This window comes from Nycticebus coucang, chromosome 21 (assembly GCF_027406575.1).
Source record: "Nycticebus coucang isolate mNycCou1 chromosome 21, mNycCou1.pri, whole genome shotgun sequence".
Classification (NCBI taxonomy): domain Eukaryota; kingdom Metazoa; phylum Chordata; class Mammalia; order Primates; family Lorisidae; genus Nycticebus; species Nycticebus coucang.
The window spans coordinates 1,268,377-1,286,969 of record NC_069800.1 but is presented as its reverse complement, the minus strand read 5'-3'; the positions used below and the strand labels follow the sequence as shown (position 1 = coordinate 1,286,969).

At 35.3% G+C, this 18,593-nt stretch overlaps 1 pseudogene; it reads left to right on the top strand.

The window, feature by feature from the left end:
* The first annotated feature begins 226 nt into the window (after positions 1-226).
* LOC128574167 (cysteine and histidine-rich domain-containing protein 1-like) lies at positions 227-16,941 on the top strand (annotated as a pseudogene).
* Positions 16,942-18,593: the final 1,652 nt, after the last annotated feature.

The following is an 18,593-nucleotide window of genomic DNA, read 5'->3' as shown; positions in this document are numbered from 1 at the left end:
TTAGGAGGCCAGGAGAGCCCGAGATCCCAGCTCTTCCACTCAGCAGAGTAAGAAAGAAAGGGAGGCTGGGGCGCACTCAGCCTCCACCTCCCCAAATTCCTTCTGATGACTTCCCTTCTGACGTCTCTCAGGCACCATTATGACCTAGTGACAGACGTAAAACCTCCATCAGTGGCGAGGACAGAGCCAGAAGGTGAAGCCCGCAGCAGGACGACCCCAGTCAGTGATGGTCTCACTTCGGACACTAGAGGGCGCTGCGGGCCGTAACCTGGAAGAGCAGGAAGATCTCCTGGGAAATGGTCCTGCTGGCCCCGGTCCCATTAACGTGCAGTCACAGATGGGCAAAAACTCAGTAACTGTCTCCTGGCCAAGAGACCAAGTGCCACTTGGGAGGTCATTTGTATGACAGCCTTGCCCCCACCATGGTGTTAGGAGTTATAATGAGAGTGTGGGTCTGACTCTGAGTGGAACAGTCCTGCACAGTTCAGCCCTGGGCCGTCTACACCGTGGCCTGGGCTCCTCTCCTGCTCACACTTCTGGCTCACTGCACAGGTCGGGGGAGACTTTCTGGGCTGGGCATGGTGAGGACGACTCTGAACCTTCCTGCTGCCTTTTCTCCTGAACATTTGGTCTCTCACCTGTTCTCAGGAGCCACTTCCCAAGGCTGTGGTGACTCAGGAAACTTCCCTGTCCACAAATCCTAGAGAGACAGTCACACTCACCTGTGGCTCCAGCACTGGGGCCGTGACCAAAAGCAACTATGCCCACTGGGTCCAACAGAGGCCCTACCAGTCACCTGGGGGTCTGATATTTGATGCCAGCAGAACCAGGGATCCCTGCCTGCTTCTCAGGCTCCCTGCTCAGAGATGAGGCAGCCCTCACCGTCACGTGGGCCGAGCCTGAGGACGAAGCTGAGTATTACTGTGCCCTGTGCTACAGCAACCATTTCCACAGTGACAGATGCGGACGAGGAATATGTTATTCTAAGCTCCAGTAGGTTTTATTTTCTACCCATTGTTTTATGATAGTGTGAAACCCAGTATAAAAATCTATCAATTGCAGACACAAACAAAAGTGGCAAAATAAAGTTACACACACTCACACACATATACACCCTCCCACACCCATAAAAATAGAGATTCAGGCAGGCAGGTGTTTAATTAAGAAATAAGTGTGGAGTTCTTTCACAATGGCTTCCTGCGTCCAGCTCAGTGGCTCAGTCTGGGGACCCCAGACAATGCCCAAAGTTCTCCACACTCCTGCTCAAGCTCTCCCCAAGGCAGTTCAACTGAGTGCCAAGTCCAAGAACACCGAAACAGTTCACAGGAAAAAAAAATGTAAGTGAAATGTTCTCTCAATGTTCCTGTTACTTGGATCTCCTCATCGAAAAAATTTTAGTATCCTTCCTGTCGTGGCTCCTGTGCTCTTATTCTAGGACTTCATGCCTGGTAGACCATCTATAGAAGTGTCTTTCCTGAGCAGCAGCTGTGAGACTATATGAGTGGACTCAACGAAAAACAGCACTTCCTCAGAACCACACTCTCCTGCTCATCAGAAGGAGAGCTCTGCCTCTCCAGGTTACATCCCCTCTGGATTAGAGCCTAAGATCTAGAGACTCAAGGATTTGACAATAGTGGCTGTGATCATCCTAGATGTGGATAGAGATATTTGCTACTACCTGGGGAAGGATCGCTGAACCACAGCTGAGGATGACGATAAGTCCAGTCTCTGTTGTGGTCGGAGAAGCATAGGAAAGGTGGTCTTAGGATTAAAAAAAAAAAAAAAAAAAACTACCTGGGAAAAGTAGGCTATAGACCTTGTTCCTGGTTCTTAGTGTGCTCTTAGCTAAAGGATGAGAAGACCTTTAGTGACCTCCCAAGTGGCACTTTTTATCTTGCTGGTCTACAGATAAAATCACACTAGAAATCTAGTTTTGTGGGAAGAATAACTTTTCTTTTTTGGTTATTTTATCTTTCTGATTTATTTTTCTTATTCAGCCTTTTTCTCTTCTCTGTACTGCTTTTCTCCTGTCTCCTAACGATGGTCTTCGGCTTCCTATTTTCTCTTGTTCGTGTCCTTAAATGTGTTGCCTTGGTGCTCGTGACTCTACAGCGTATTTCCATTCATGTGTGTCATTAGCAACCTTAAGCCAGTATCTGACAGTTTACACTTACTCTAAAAATACCCTGCTTCTCAACTTGTCTGTTTCTGGTGATGGTACCACGGACTACTTTTTAGTCTTTCTGTCCATTGCTCTTGTTTTTGGTTATTCTTACCTGTCAATTAGTCATAAGTGATTTCACTTTGTAGTATTTTTGTTTTTTTCTCTTCTTCAGCTCTGTGTCTGTTGTCATCTCTATTATATAAATATTTCTTGAAGAGAGTTGTATTTCCTATCCTAGTATCCCAGTGTATTTTAGAGAAAATGAATATGTGTATTGGGTCACTACTTTTCCACTTGACCAAGTAAGAAGTCAATAACAAAAGAAAGAGCATTTTAACATTAGGGGCATATTTAGAGAAAAGGACACTCCTGTCCTGCTCAAGAAGAGACAGCAAGCCATCTTATAGTCACATGCTTAAATTTTTCCTTCTTTTTCTCATTTTACAAAGGACTAGCATAGAATCAAGACTGGTATTTGGGAATAGCTGGCCTATATCATGGTTTAGGTGTGTGTATCCCAGTATCTGACATATAATTCTTTATATATGATTAAGACAGGAAAGCTTTTTCCTTACACATTAACTTTCCTGATAACTGTATTATTGGTGCTGTTTAAACACTGGTTGTGATAATTGGTTCATCTAAATCTCAATACAGAGTAAAAGAGAGTTGAATTTCAAAATAAAGGAAAATCTGGATATTTGGGTATTAAAAGCTTCCTTTAAGGAAAAGAAACCTGACAGGGCATATTGTGGGGAAAAATCACTACCAGTTCTTCCTGCAGTATATTGACAAACAGCGAAGTTCAGGTGGATATGTGCAAACTCAGCACTTAAATTTGGGACTTCCCAAGTCTGGAGACTACAAAATTTTTATTTCTTTTTTCTCTACTGTACATTGGAATTAGAGATGATAACTTAAATTCATTTTTTTGGTAAGCTATTTGTATTTCGTTCAAAAATCACAAATAGTGGTACAGTTTTTACACTTCTATGCTTCTCACTATAAAGATCACCTTCCAGCATTTAACAGTGCTTAGGTGCTATGTTAATCTGTTACCCAGAAAATAGAGAGCTTATTGCTGAACTACAAAGGATTTTGTTGACAGCCTAAATTGTTACAGTTATTATTCTTACGAGATTTTTTAAGGTAAAGCACTTTCATTTACTCCCCAGGTCCTTCAAATCTGTAGTCCCCAAGTTCTGGGCCTGTCAGGCACGTGGCCTCACAGCTTCACCAGCTGAGCTCTGCCTCCTCTTCCATGAAACAGTCTCTGGTGCCAGAAAGGTTGGGGACCTCTGCTTTAAATATGTGATTTTTTTAGGAAGAATGAAATATTTTTCTTAAAATCAGGTACTGTTCTTGAAAACAGAAGTTGCTTTAGGTGCTTCCTTTTGAGGGTAGGTCACAGCATAGATCACCTTCACAATGGCTGACTGTTTGGTTTTTTTAAAGAAAGACTAAAAATTATTTTACTTAATTAGGTGAATTATATGGAACACTAAAGCTGAAATCCATGTATGTATGAAAGTTATTTGAGTTAGATTCAAGGAGCTAATACAAGTAGTCTGTTTTAGTGGGTTAGGGTTCTCATGGAAATAGAGTTTTAAGTGTTTTTGTCTTATTTTTCATAGGGTTGGTCTTGCTGTAAGAGAAGAACAACTGATTTTTCTGATTTCTTAAGCATTGTAGTAAGTACTATTTGTTTTTCTAGATTTTCTTCCTAATAGTACATACAAGAAGCTTCAGATTCGAGGAGTCTGCAGGTAGCACCTTATTTCTAAAATAGAGTTCATTTTCCAGTGTCTCTAAAGAATTTATCTATTTTAGACATTAACATTGTAAGATATTAATTACCCAATGGTCATTTTATGGGTTTTTTTTTTTTAGAGAATCTTAAGGACAAAGGTTTATTCTTGATGTCAGTGTTGAAAAAAAAATAGGAAGGTGTCTGGTAGGTAGTAATTGAAGGCATTTTCCATTAGGAACAGTAAATTTTTACCAAATCTAAGATGCTGTAAGGTGCACCATTAATTTGTGTATCCTAAGAAACAAAACTGAAGCTGCTAGTAAACTGACATGGCGCTGTATGATTTCAGAGTGTTAGAATGTGTGTGTGACTTAATGGAATGTGGTGTAATACCTCATTTAAGCATTTTCCTCTGCCAGATGTGACAGGCGTTCTATTTTACTTAATCTTCTTAAATATTTTACGTGCCATTATCTCTATTTTACAGATAAGGAAACTGTAGGTTGGAAAGATTATCTTGCTCAAAGTCATAGCCAGTAAATAAGAGAATGGGGGTCAAATTGAGACTTTTATAAATAACAGATTTTTGTTATGTAAATAATTTTTAGAATTCTCTTTGTTTCTCCAGAAGCCATTTCTATATACAAGTTCATGCTGTATGTTTAATGGAATAAATAGATATTTGTGAAGTGTAATTCTAAAGCTTTTTTTTTAAAGAAAAAGATAATCTATTCAGATTTTAAAATTCATTTAAAAATATAGCAAATTTGGAGTCCTGTTTTTTAGTTTCTCAAATCATCATAAAACTGTAGAAAATGTAAAATACGATTTATCAGTAAAGAAATAAAAATATTTCTCTCTTGGCACGTGACTCTTCACGGGTGTCTTCGCCTAACAGGGCTGTACAAAAGGCAGACACAGCAGTGAGAAGCCCCCAGAGCCTGTCAAACCCGAAGTCAAGACTTCAGAGAAGAAGGAGCTCTCCGAGTTGAAACCTAAATTTCAGGAGCACATCATTCAAGCCCCAAAACCAGTAGAAGCAATAAAAAGGCCCAGGTATGCTTTATACAATTGGCATTATTTTGTTACCCTTGAATAATAGCATTTGTTCATGGCATTTTCTTTTATGATTTAGCATACCATTCATTGTAGCTACCGTGTAGGCCACCAAGTTTTAAACCATTTAGTTCTTCCCTGAATCTGCCTTCAACTGAGAATCATGTGCTCAGTAAAACTTCATTGCAGATTTGCTTACTGTATTATCGTGATAACAGGTAACGTGTCACCTCAGGTGGGTAGAGTCACACCTCTTCCTTCTCTCTTGGCGTGTATCTTTTTCACTGGGGCATGGTGAAATTCTTTGAAGGTGTTGTCCTTATGAAATCAGTTAGAATTGAAAAAGAAACACAGAAGCTTTAACATTCATGTTTACTTTCAAATCTCTGAAAAAACTGTTAATCTCATTAGTGCTGGTGAATTTTTGATGTATTTGATTTAGATGATGTGTCTGTTGAGGTGGTCTTAGGATAGCTTCTGCTCATTTTGCAGTAAAATCACACAGATTCTCTGTCCTTGCTTTGGGAGAACCAAACTCTCCTTTATATTCCCACACATCTGTATTGAGTCCCTCTGTTACATCAGCTGTTCTTCGTATTATACTAGTTAGAGATCTTTAAAAACATGATTATAGGGCTCGGCACCTGTGGCTCAAGCGGCTAAGGCGCCAGCCACATACACCTGAGCTGGTGGGTTCGAATCCAGCCCAGGCCCGCCAAACAACAATGACAGCAGCAACCAAAAAATAGCCGGGCATTGTGGCGGGCGCCTGTCGTCCCAGATACTTGGGAGGCTGAGACAAGAGAATCACTTAAGCCCAGGAGTTGGAGGTTGCTGTGAGCTATGACGTCACACACTCTACCCAGGGCAACAGCTTGAGGCTCTGTCTCAAAAAAAAACAAAACATGATTATAGGGTTCAAATATAGCCCCTGTTAAAATATTTATTTGTTTATTTATTTGGGGGGCAGAATCTCTCCCTGTTCCTCAGGCTACCGTGCTGTGGTAGCAGCCTGGTTCACACCAACCTCAAACTGGGTTCAAGTAATCCTCCTGCCTCAGCCTCCAAGTAGCTGGGACTACAGGTGCCCACTGCAACACCTGGCTAACTTTTCTGTTTTTCGTAGAGACGAGGTATCACTTTGCTCAGGCTAGTCTTGGACTCCTAGAGTGCTAGAATGTAAGGATTACAGGTGTGAGACACTACACCCAGCCCCCCTGTTGAAATGTTTATTCTTACTATAAACTCATGGTATTCCCAACTTTTTTTCTATTGATCCTACTTACATAGTATTGGATAATGTAGGACCAAGATAAGAGCCCTGAAGGGCTTGAGGTTAGGGGTGTTCATCAACATTCTGGATACACATCATTGTTAAAAAAGCTACTCAGAATGATTTTATTCCATCTCTGACTTATTCATAGTTATGAGAGACTGTCAAAAGACTTGATAGTTCATTTGGTAGTTAAATAAACTATTAGAAAAAGTCAAAACTTCTATTACTGCTCCCTCTCATTTTCTTTAATAGTAAAGTAGAATCTCATAGAATAATATGAATTATTTTTTTTTAAATGATGGACTACTAATAATTTTACTTAAGGGTCAGAGAAATTCCATACTTAATCCTGAATTCATTTGGTGGTACTATAAATAGTATGAATATAATGTTTTTTATGTACTTTTTAAGTTCCTCCTATGTCAAGTTTTTCCATTGTGAATATGAAATAAACAATCTATTTTTATTGCTGCATTTGTTAAATTATTAATACTTATTAAATAGGCTTTAACCCAAATTGTATATAGGAAACTTAAATATTATGAAATGTTAGAGGATGTTTTTTTCTAACCCTGCTGAAATTGCCTTGAGATACTGTTGTGTCTGAATTTGGTCATATACAAGCGTCCACATAAAGTAAATTATGTGGAAGTATGTGGAGTATGGATTCACTTAGTACTTACTTGTTGCCTATTTATTACGTGCTCAGCACTTTGTTGGACATGGAATATAGAAGTCCTTTCCTTAGAGTTACTCATTTTGACAAACTTGGATTTCTAGTCTTAAGTCCCTTCCCATTAGTGCATCTAATTTATAATTAAATGTGTTGGCAATAACATGATTACTTGAGAATTATTTTAATATGAGAATGTTTTCTGTTAAAACTTAGAAGATAGTTACCTCATAACAATTATTTGTAAAATACTTTTTAACGAGAATCACTTGATTCACAAAGCCTTTGGCTTCTTTAAAAAAAGCTTTTAAGGCTAATAATTTTGAGTATAAGAAATATTTTGGTACATATTAATGGTAATAAGTTTTCAAAATTCTCTAACCCAGATGAACCAATAACAAATTTGGAATTAAAAATATCTGCTTCCCTAAAACAAGCACTTGATAAACTTAAGCTGTCATCAGGGAATGAAGAAGATAAGAAAGGTAAGATTTTATTTTAATTATTTTCTGTACAATTTAAGCAGTCATCCAAAAGAGACCTCAGTAGTTTACTGAATGAACATATGGAAGCGCATATTGTAGTAAAATATCAATAATACTACAGAATTAATGTATGGCTCATTTTATTATGTCTTACTAAAAATAAAAACCTATTGAAAGGTTTCTTGCATATTTGGTATTCTCTGTCCTATACCTGATACTATAGGAGGAAAACACCCTTTCATAATTTATCTTTTACAAAATTAAGATAAAGCATTTTATTACAAAATAGAAAAGCATTATATATTATTTTGAGAATAAAGCATTGTTTAATGGAAAAGCTTGCTTTTTAAGAATGATGCTGCAATGAAGTTCAATTTTAACTTTTTAATTTCATTTTTTTGTTTTCAGAAGAAGATAGTGATGAAATTAAGATTGGAACCTCATGTAAAAATGGAGGATGTTCAAAGGTATATATTACAAAATTTTTGATGTGTTATGAAGTACTATTTTAATTTTGAAAAAAGTATATTTCAGCAAAAAGTTCAGCAAACATTTGCATGCCTGTTATATGTTGGACATTATGCTGTGGACTAGGGCTGTTAACATGGATAACTTGTTTCTAAGAAGTATCAGATACAAAACAGTAACTGATAGAATCATGGAAATAAATTTCAATTTCAATTGAGTCAACATTTGTTGAGCACTCCCTGTGTACCATATGTTATTTTAAGGATAGGATGTACAGTATAAACTAAAGCAAAAATCTGTGTTCTTATGGAGCTGATTGTCTCCTGTGGGGAGAAGGACAATAAATAGGTAAGTATTAGTATTTCGAGTAGATAGGAAGAAAATAAAGCAGAGCAAAAAGCTGGAAGTTCTGGAGTTGACAGCTAAATATGTACATTTGTCAGTGAAGTATTTTTTTGAACTGGTGACATTGAGTAATATAGCAGATAAGTTATATGAACTGCAGTGGTTAGACTTGGGAGCCTAATATTTTTGAGGTTCTCAGTGAAGTATTTTTTTATGCGATGCCACTGAATAAATATAGCAGATAAGTTATATGAACCTGGAGGGAAAAGAGTGCTATAGATAGTGGGAGCAGCGAGAGTAAAGAGGCTTTAGAATGTGACTGTGGAGTCTGGGCAAGGGTGTGACAGTATCGGGTAAGAGAGGGAGGCAGGGTTATAGAGTTTCTCACAAGCCATGGTCAGAGATTTGGGTTTATTCTCAGTATGCTGGGAAGCCATTGCTTGTTTTGTTTTAGGGAGGGATTTTTAAAAGATTATTGGGTAGTGGTGCAAGAGTGGAATTGGAAGAAAAACCAGCTAGGGAGAACCAATCAGTACAATTAGAGAGTAGAAAGTTTTAGAAGTGCTTAAATGGGGGATGTAATTAAACCTCTCAGTGAGGCCTTCTCCTGCTTACTTATTATAAAAATTGCTCACCCTTCAATATTTTCTCTCTTCTCCTTTTTTTCTTTATGTCCCTTTTTACCTTAGATTATTCATTTTGCATATTTATTTTTCTTAAGATCCATCTAAATCTTTACCTCCACCCTGGTTGGTGTAAGGTTTGTGAAGCCAGGTACAGGTTATAGATGCAAAGGAGGGAGTAATTCTTGGACTGAGGAAGGCAGTGTAAGTCAAAGAGGAGGTTATCAGAAATAATGAAAATCAAATGACAGTTTTGTAAATAGAAAAACAAAGAAAGGACATTTCAAGCATAGGCAATAGCAGAAAGCAGTAGTCAATAGTGATAATACAGAATTTGCTGCTGTGGAGTTGAGATATAAGATACGTAGAGGCCAAATCCAGGAAGGTGTTACTAGTGCAGGGAAGGTAGACCTCATCTTAGGTTACAAAGGCCATTAAAGAAATTCTTAATTTTTTTTATTGAAATACAACATTAAAATTTGTTAAAAGGTATACAAATTGAAGTTTATGGCTCAGAAGATTTTTGTAAACACTCCAGCATTGCAGTGTACTCTGGGTTTGCCTCTTACTCATTATGTCCTTCTCCAAAGGTAACCTACATTTTTCTATTAACATAAATTTGTTTTGCCTATTTTTTAGTTTAATGTCAAAAGTGTACACTTTCATATTTGTGTTCTTTTGCTTAGTGATGTATTTGTTATCGGTAGCCTTTCTTGCAATATAGCTATAGTTTTATTCTCTTACGTTGCTTTAAGGCATGCCATTGTTTAAATGTGCCACAATTTATTTTTTCTGTTATCCTTTAAAATTTTTTCTTTGATTTATACTACTGTGAACGTTCTTCATGACTTCAGGGACAAACAGACAAGCTTAAATGTTCCTTTAATTTTGGGGGTCAGAGGTATTTGGGATTTTTTTTTTTTTTAGTATTTGTTTATACTTAACTGGTTCAGCATCCCTAATCTAAATCTAAAATGGTCTAGTGAGTATTCATATCTTGAAGCATTTCAGATTTCAGAATTTTTAGATATGGGATGTTTATTTTCTGTATTTTGGCTTTAAACAGATAATTCCCTGTAGTTTTCCAAAATAGTTATATTACTTTGCCCTACTAGTAATGAGGCTAGTTCCATCTGTCTTACACTTTAGCAACACTTTGTTACATAGTTTTTTATATTTTAGTTATTCTGGTGTGTGTATTGTTCATTGCAGTTTTGATTTGTACTTCCCTGATGGTGAGGGTGAGAATGTTTATTAGCCATTTGTATGTCTTCTTACAGAAAATGTCACTGTTTTTCTAATTATCTTTTTCTTAACTGATTTGTAGGAATTTTATATATATATATATAATTAACATAATATATATGTTAGTTGAGTCCTTTGTCAGAGATACTGATGCCTTTTCATTGTCTGAAAGATGTCTTTGATGATGGTTTTGATAAATAGGCTCTTTAATTTTAATAAAATCCAATTTGTCTATCTTTTCCTTGGTGACTATTGATAATGTCTTGTTTAAGGAATGTTTACTTTTACATGAGAATTTTCTCATGTAAAAGAACATTTAAGCCAACTAAGTAAGAATTTGAATGTGTGGAGTGAGGAGAAACCAAAGAGGACTTACAGAATTGCTTTGGGAGACTGAATAGGATGTATTGAATAATACGGGATGAAGAAGTTTTAGGGGGCAATACTGACAAATTTAGAATCTTACATATAGAGCTTTATGTGCTTGTGTGCTATCTTTAGGATATATACATATCCAGTACTATGCTTTGGATTTACAAAAAATAAATGCAAGAGTTTGATTTTCTGTTCTTGTAGGTGGTTGCTATAACAGAAGGCACATTGGCCACACCATGTTTTATTACCATAAGTTTTTGTGAATTCGTCTGTGGAGCCTTCTCTTTCAGCAGCAACAGGGTCTGGAAACTTGCAGATAAACTTTGGAGATACATATACGTCTGCAGCTCATTTTACCTTTGATGATAATAAAAAAATTCCCATCACTCTAGAACTTGGAGAATTGCCTATTAATTTTTCCGTATTAATTGATAGTGCACACATGGAGTGTAATATACATGTAAGTCATACTGCAGCTGTATTTCTATTAAGAGTACTAATCCCTGATTTCAACCGTAAGTTTAAATACCTATGATTTGGTTGGGACCTCACACTTAAAAGGTTGAGTTATTGGGCGGTGCCTGTGGCTCAGTGAGTAGGGCGCCGGCCCCATATGCCGAGGGTGGTGGGTTCAAACCCAGCCCCGGCCAAACTGCAACAAAAAAAAATAGCCGGGTGTTGTGGCGGGCGCCTGTAGTCCCAGCTGCTCGGGAGGCTGAGGCAAGAGAATCACATAAGCCCAAGAGCTGGAGGTTGCTGTGAGCCGTGTGACGCCACGGCACTCTACCGAGGGCAGTAAAGTGAGACTCTGTCTCTACAAAAAAAAAAAAAAAGGTTGAGTTATTTTCATAGTGGTGACCAGTGCCACAGATATAGTACATATCAGTACTACAGATACAGTAGGAGATGTAACTAGGATATGCAGCTAATTTTTTTCTTTTTCTCTTCTAGACATAACAGGGTCTACAAAGTCTAGAAGAAGTCTGTGTTTATCATTCTGGAGTACCTATTTTTCATGAGGGGTAACTTATTCATGACTTATTAAAATACTTCGTGGTAGAGTTTAGGAAAATTAAACCTTAATGCCTTTAAACATTATTTGCCAAACCATTTTACTTACATTGCCATTTAATCTTTACAGTAACCTAGAAATCTAGGATTTGTCCTCTTTTTGTATATGAGAAAACAGAAACAAGGTTATTATTAAGTGGTTGTGCTTCAGAAACCCTATTGTTTTTCTTTATGCTCTGTATTTCAATATGATGCTTCTTTGGGGGGCTAAATCAGTTTTTTGTTTTTTTTTGAAAGACTGACTGAATTCAACATCGAAAGCCATTTAGTTTTTGAGCTGTTAGGCGCTAATTACCCAAGAAGACCCATATTTTTCTGTAGCCCTCAATTGAGATTCTTTCTTCTATATTATGCTTAAGTTTACAGAAGCACAATTCCATGTTGAAATCTCGCACTGTTTCTATATTCTTCAGGACTCAAACCTGAAGTTTTACTGTAACTTCTTACTTCCTATATTGGATTTTTCTCACATAAATAATAGTGAATTTCACGTACTTTGGGATTGACCATCACAAGTTGTGTAATACTAGTTTTTAATATACTTAGGAGTTCTTGCTTTACTGATATATTGAATGTGAGCCTTACCAATAAATCTTTGTTTCTTTGTCACTTTTTGGTAGTTTCGTGGAGACATCGGGAGTGTGAGCTATTGATGAAAAGCTGATTGAATTTGATTATTTTTACTAAGGATCTCCAAAATTAATATAATAAATGGCATTCTAATTTTAAAATTATTAATGTTCCTGATATACTGTGTAGCCATTTTTAGCTGTTTAGTAATATAAACACTTCCACGATATTAAAGTTGTACACTTAACTTTTTTTTTAAATCGCACTTGTCACTATGATAATTCTGAATTGGTTATGAGATTTTATTTCTGAATATCTTTATGATAATTTAAAGGATGAAATACTGGAGCTGTTGTAGAAGAAAAACTTCTGATTTTAATACATTCTTAGCCCAAGAGGGCTGTACAACAGGGAAACAGATGTGGACAAAAAAGGATGCTGTAAGTAACTTCCAAAATAAACAGACTGGGTTATACTCATCGAATCATTTTTAAAAGTTTTGAGATTATTCTGTCATTAGATTTTTATAAAAGCTCTCTTCCTCACACAGTAAAGCTCTGACATACCTACAAAGTAAAATTAGAGTCAAGTTCTTACCTAATGCACAAGCTAAATAGCCATTGTGTAAACTGATGCAGATAGGTAGGTTTTTGTGAAATACTTAAGCCTGCCCAAATTGAAATATCCTTTCCTTTTTTAAATAAAATTAACTATGTAGTCTGTTTCTACTCTTAGTGTTTTAAAAATTACTTTTTAGTTATTTAATACTGAATATTTAGACCACTGATTATTTTTTGGTCACTTAAAAATATGTATACCCTGGAATATTATGCAGCCTTAAAGAAAGATGGAGACTTCACCTCTTTCATGTTTACATGGATGGAGCTGGAACACATTCTTCTTAGTACTAAGTATCTCAAGAATGGAAGAAAAAGTATCCAATGTACTCAGCCCTACTATGAAACCAAGTTATATGAAAGTTATAACCCAGTTATAACCTAAGAATATGGGGAAGGGGGGAGAGTGGGGAGGGAGGGGTGAGGATGGGCAGAGGGAGGGTGATTGGTGGGATTACACCTGCGGTGCATCTTACAAGGATACATGCGAAATTTAGTAAATGTAGAATATAAATGTCTTAACACAATAACTAAAAAAATGCCAGGAAGGCTATGTTAACCAGTCTGGTGAAAATATGTCAAATGGTCTATAAAACCAGTGTATGGAGCCCCATGATCGCATTAATGTACACAGCTATGATTTAATAATAAAATTTAAAAAAAAATTTAACCATCGACTGTACAGATGCACAAACACTCCATCTAGTATCCAAAGGGGAAGATTGCAGGCTTGTTTTTGTGGAATTCTTTTGAATGCCTTTGCTTTGCTGCAGGGAAATTTATGAAGGGAAAAAAGAAAGCATCAGTTCTTACCTACAACTTTTATAAAATATTTAGGGCTACACAAAATAATTCTCCAAAGCCCATTAAATTGTAATTAAATATGACAAGCAGTTTATTGCAAAATAAATTTTGTCTGTTATCTGTGGTTAACGTATTTTATAACGTATTTTTCAAATTAGTTTAGAAATGTTTTCAGTATTCAAGTATTCAGTAGTTGCTGCTTTTCAATAATACATGGATTGGATATCATAAATATACCCTTGAAGTTATAATACTGTATCTACCACAAAATCTCAGGAATGTTTTATGACCAGAAATTGAGGGCTGTCTGTATATATTTTCCAAGGTTCAAAAGTTCAAAAATTATAGTTTGAAAAGTTATTTTCTATTTTTAGAATATAACCCTTGAAGAAGTGATGTATTTTTAAATTTTTTTTCATATATGCACTAAGTATTTAAGCTGGTAGCTAAGGGCAAAATGTGAGTGATAGATGTAATTTAAATGCAGCTGGTGTAATTGTACCAAAACATAAACAGTACCTTCACAAGGAGGAGCAGCTTATAGTTCTTAATTATGTGAATAAATTGTTTTCATGTAGAAAACAAATCACCATTTGCCCCTTTAAAAAAAAAGAAAAGGGGAGGTGCCTGTGGCTGAAAGGAGTAGGGAGCCAGCCCCATATGCCGGAGGCAGGTTCAAACCCAGCCGCAGCCAAAAACTGCAAAAAAAGAAAAGAAAAAGGACTGATGTGAAATTACTATTAGTAAATTTCTAATAGTAATGACTATTTCTGTAATAGTAATCAAAACGTTTACATAAGAGGAAAATAACTCAATAGTAATAGCTGATAGTTATGTGATCAGTTTTCCCACAAATTTTTAATTTGTAGAAAATACAAGATGAAGGTACGTGAGGTTGAAGTGTTAAGCAGATGTCTTTATTTCAGAGAATGTATTGATGACAATACTTAGAGGTGGATTAGAGAACATAAAATTGGATAAAGTGTAGGAGGAGTTCTTAAATTGTCTTTTTTGATGCATATTAATACTACAGCCCTAAAAAAGAAGAAAACAAAAGAGTAAATTTTGTTCTCAAATTATTAAACTATGGAGAATGTTTGCATCATGGCGCATGTTTTTGTTTAAACCTCTTGGTGAAAAGTTTTGATATTTGCTATAAAAACAGTAAGTGCTTAGTTGGTTACGGTAATTTTTTTTTCAATTGAAAGGGTCAGATTTCTCTTTTTAAGAAATCAATTATGTGGTACATTTTAAACTTAGAAAGTTTTTATATTACAGGGGAAGAAAGTTGTTCCATGTAGGCATGACTGGCATCAGACTGGGGGTGAAGTCACGATTTCAGTATATGCTAAAAATTCACTTCCTGACCTTAGTCGAGTAGAAGCAAATAGTACATCGGTAAGTCCGCAAAATGACTTGGAATAAAAATTCTGTTTTGTACAATGTCCTTTATGTTAGTGTGTTACAAAATGTTGACATTTCAGCTGATTTTAAGAAAAGATTTTATGGGTGGCACCTGTGGCTCAAGGAGTAGGGCTCTGGTCCCATATGTCGGAGGTGGCGGGTTCAAACCCAGCCCCGGCCAAAAAAAAAAAGAAGATTTTACAATCTCTTACTTGTGAAAAAGTAATTTATATTCATAAAACTATTTTGAATGAAAATTTCTGCATGATAGTTACTTATGAAACATGGAGATGTGGTAGCTTAGAAGATGTATGAAGTCATGATATTTAAGATCTCAAAACTACAGAAAAAAAAATTAAAATAATACGATACTTAGTTCTTAATATGAAACTTCTTCAGTTTTTCTTTTTTGCTAATGATTTTTTTCATATAAAAAATAAAATATTTGGCTCGGTGCCCATAGCCCTGTGGTTACAGCACCAGCCACATGAGGTTGGTGGGTTCAAACCCAGCCAGATCCAGCTAAACAACAATGACAACTGCAACAAAAAATAGCCAAATGTTTTGGTGAGCAACTGTAGTCCCAGAGACTGGGGCAAGAGAATTAGTTATGCCCAAGTGTTTGAGGTTGCTATGAGCTGTGGCAACCACAGCACTCTACCGAGGGTGCCATAGTGAGACTCTGTCTCAAAAAAAGCAGTTTCTTAAAATAGATTTATTTTTTATTAGTATTAATAATTTTTATAATCAGCATTTATAAACCTTTAATTAGAATTTGATCAATTAACTTTCTATATCTTTTTCAGTTAAATGTGCACATTGTATTTGAAGGAGAGAAGGAATTTCATCAAAATGTTAAATTATGGGGTGTAAGTATTATGAAATCATAAGAATTTTTTTATGATAATTTAAAATACCATTTGTAGAATAAAAAGGCAGTAAGCATTTATAAAAAGTACAGAGATAACTTAACATTATGTCTTACCAAAAAATTTTTCTAGATGTAAAAATGGCCTTAGAAGAATAGATTTGAGGTTATTTGCATAAGTGAGACTTTTGTTTTCCTCTGAAACTAATAAAACCACCCAAGTTTACTGTAATTCCTTTTTGATGTGTCATAGGTGATTGATGTAAAGCGAAGTTATGTAACTATGACTGCCACGAAGATTGAGATCACCATGAGAAAAGCTGAGCCTATGCAGTGGGCAAGCCTTGAACTGCCTGCAGCCAAGAAGCCGGAAAAACAACAAGAAGATAGAACAGATTGAGGGAAGAGGGGAAACAAAAGCCATTCCCTGTTTCAGAATTCTCACTGTGTGAAGCGGTGGCCCGCTGCTGTCGTCTTTAGTCGTGTGTTATTTCTGAATCTGGCATTTCAGGGTCAAGATTAGTTTTTTTTAAAGCCAAAGTCCGTTTACTTTTTTGTGCCTCCCATCTTCCTTTTGAGTTATATAAGATTGGTTATTCATTTCTCATTTACAGTACCATGGTTGCGTCCTGCACTTGAAGAAGCTGGAATATGACTCATACACAGAGCGTCAGAGAAATACTAAGCAACTTTTTTTCATATCTGTCCTACCATAATTAGTAAAGCAAGATGAAATGTTATATTTTTAATCAGTCTTCTCATGGATTTTACGTTCCTCTGATACTTGAAGATACTTGAGATGAAGCTCTACCTTTTTTTATGTGGCATTGATCACTTTTTAAGGAGGAAGAGGTGTATAGCTACAGGAGAAGATGTGTATTGGTTAACAAATAAGAATTTGTTTACAACTAACTGACTTTCAAAATTACATCAAACTTACATTACTTGGCAAACATGATTTAAGAGTATAGGAAACAAATGGAATTGCAGGGGTATCAATTTGGTTAAAATTCACCATTTTGTAAAACAAAACAATAATGTTAAAAATCTTTTTTGACGATACCTCTGTATGGTGGTATGACTAAACTGTACCTGATTTACAGATTAAACCCTCTTAAAAACTTTGTTACATATAAAATCCTCTCTAATGGAAAACTATATCTATAAAATCATAGACTTAAAAGGTTTGTGGAAATACATTAGGGTGTGAGAAAATTAAATGTAGGAACTTAACTGAATGACAACTATTATGTGTTAAATAGCTTCTTTTGGAATTGTTTTAAGGTTTTCATGAAGAGCTTCACAATTCTAGTGATACAATGTTGATTATATGTTGTTTTTATTTATATTAAATATGTGACAAAATTAGATTGTTTATACTAAGTTGATCCATTTTTGATCCAGCAAGAGCTAAAAACAAAATCTAAAATTAAGAAATGTTATGAAAGCCAGACTATGGCAGAAATTTGGGGATTAATTGGGCTTATATATATTAACAATGAAAAAAGTTTGTTTCTCAAACTCCTTGAATGTTTTCCAGTTCTTGGTATTAGTGGAATTCTTCTAAAGAAAAAATTTACATAAGTGCTATCTTAGTTAATAAAATGTATGTATCATTTTATTACCCTTAGCAGATGACAATTAGATGTAGTCATATAATTATTAAAAGGTTTAGCTTTTACAAATAAAGATGAAAAAATCTGGCAACCACACTTACATGACATTAAAATGTCATTACAGATTTTTAGCAGTAAAATTTGTACCCAAATAGAACGCATAAATGTCTAGTATTAGAGATGTATTTAAAATTTTAAAAGAAAATCTTCTATGATTTAGTAATTGTTCATTTCAGAGACATGAAGCCTTGTTTATTGTTGGGGGAAGTTGATAATTTGATTATAGGTAATGTTTAGAATACCTTTTTAATGCTTCTTTTTTGAGGCTGTTTTCCCCTGAACAATATCTGTTATATGTGATTGAACTGTTATTTAAAGCAAGTGGATTATTGTAACCTCGGATTTAGTTACAAAGCACTGATTTTTTTTTTTATGCAGTTTATGTATTTAGTTTGGTTACATTTGTAACCATCTTATTTTGTTTCTTATTCCTAAGAGTTTTGAATTTGTTGCCCAGACAAAAATATAAATGATATTTATCTTAGATGATGTATAAAGGGACACAGTTATTAGGTAGAATTTGCTTTATTATCAGTTTGTCAAGTTAATAAAAAAAAAATTGTTTACCTTCATTTAATCGTTTCTCTAGAAATATGTTTCTCTAGAAATACGGTTTGTCTTTCTTAGAGTTCTGAGTAATTACTGGAGTAAAGCAGTCAAAGCTAGGTGTCTTACACACTTAGTAACCAGGTGTACCATGAACTTGCTAACTTAACTCAGTGTGAGAAACTCAAGATGTTACTTTCCTTGCCTGCCACATTCACTATCGCAGATTTTACAGAATAGCTGTAAAAACAATAATGCAAAAGTTCTTTACATCCTATATTAATCTCCTTATGTTAAAATCTTAGATTACTATAAAACATAGACAAAATTAACCTTGGAACAATACTGTCAAGTAAACTAGAACACTTGGAACATTTAATTTGTAACCATCTATTTTTAGCGGAACTCTGAGGGTTATGTCCTAAGACTTAATAATACTTTCTTTGGTAAGGATTTGAGTTACTAATTTGTAAACAATTAAAAGTATGAAGTGGAATCAACATTTCTTTACAGATTGATGCAACTTCTTGGTGTAACCACATACTGATAAAAGACTGATGATTTTATTTAATATCTA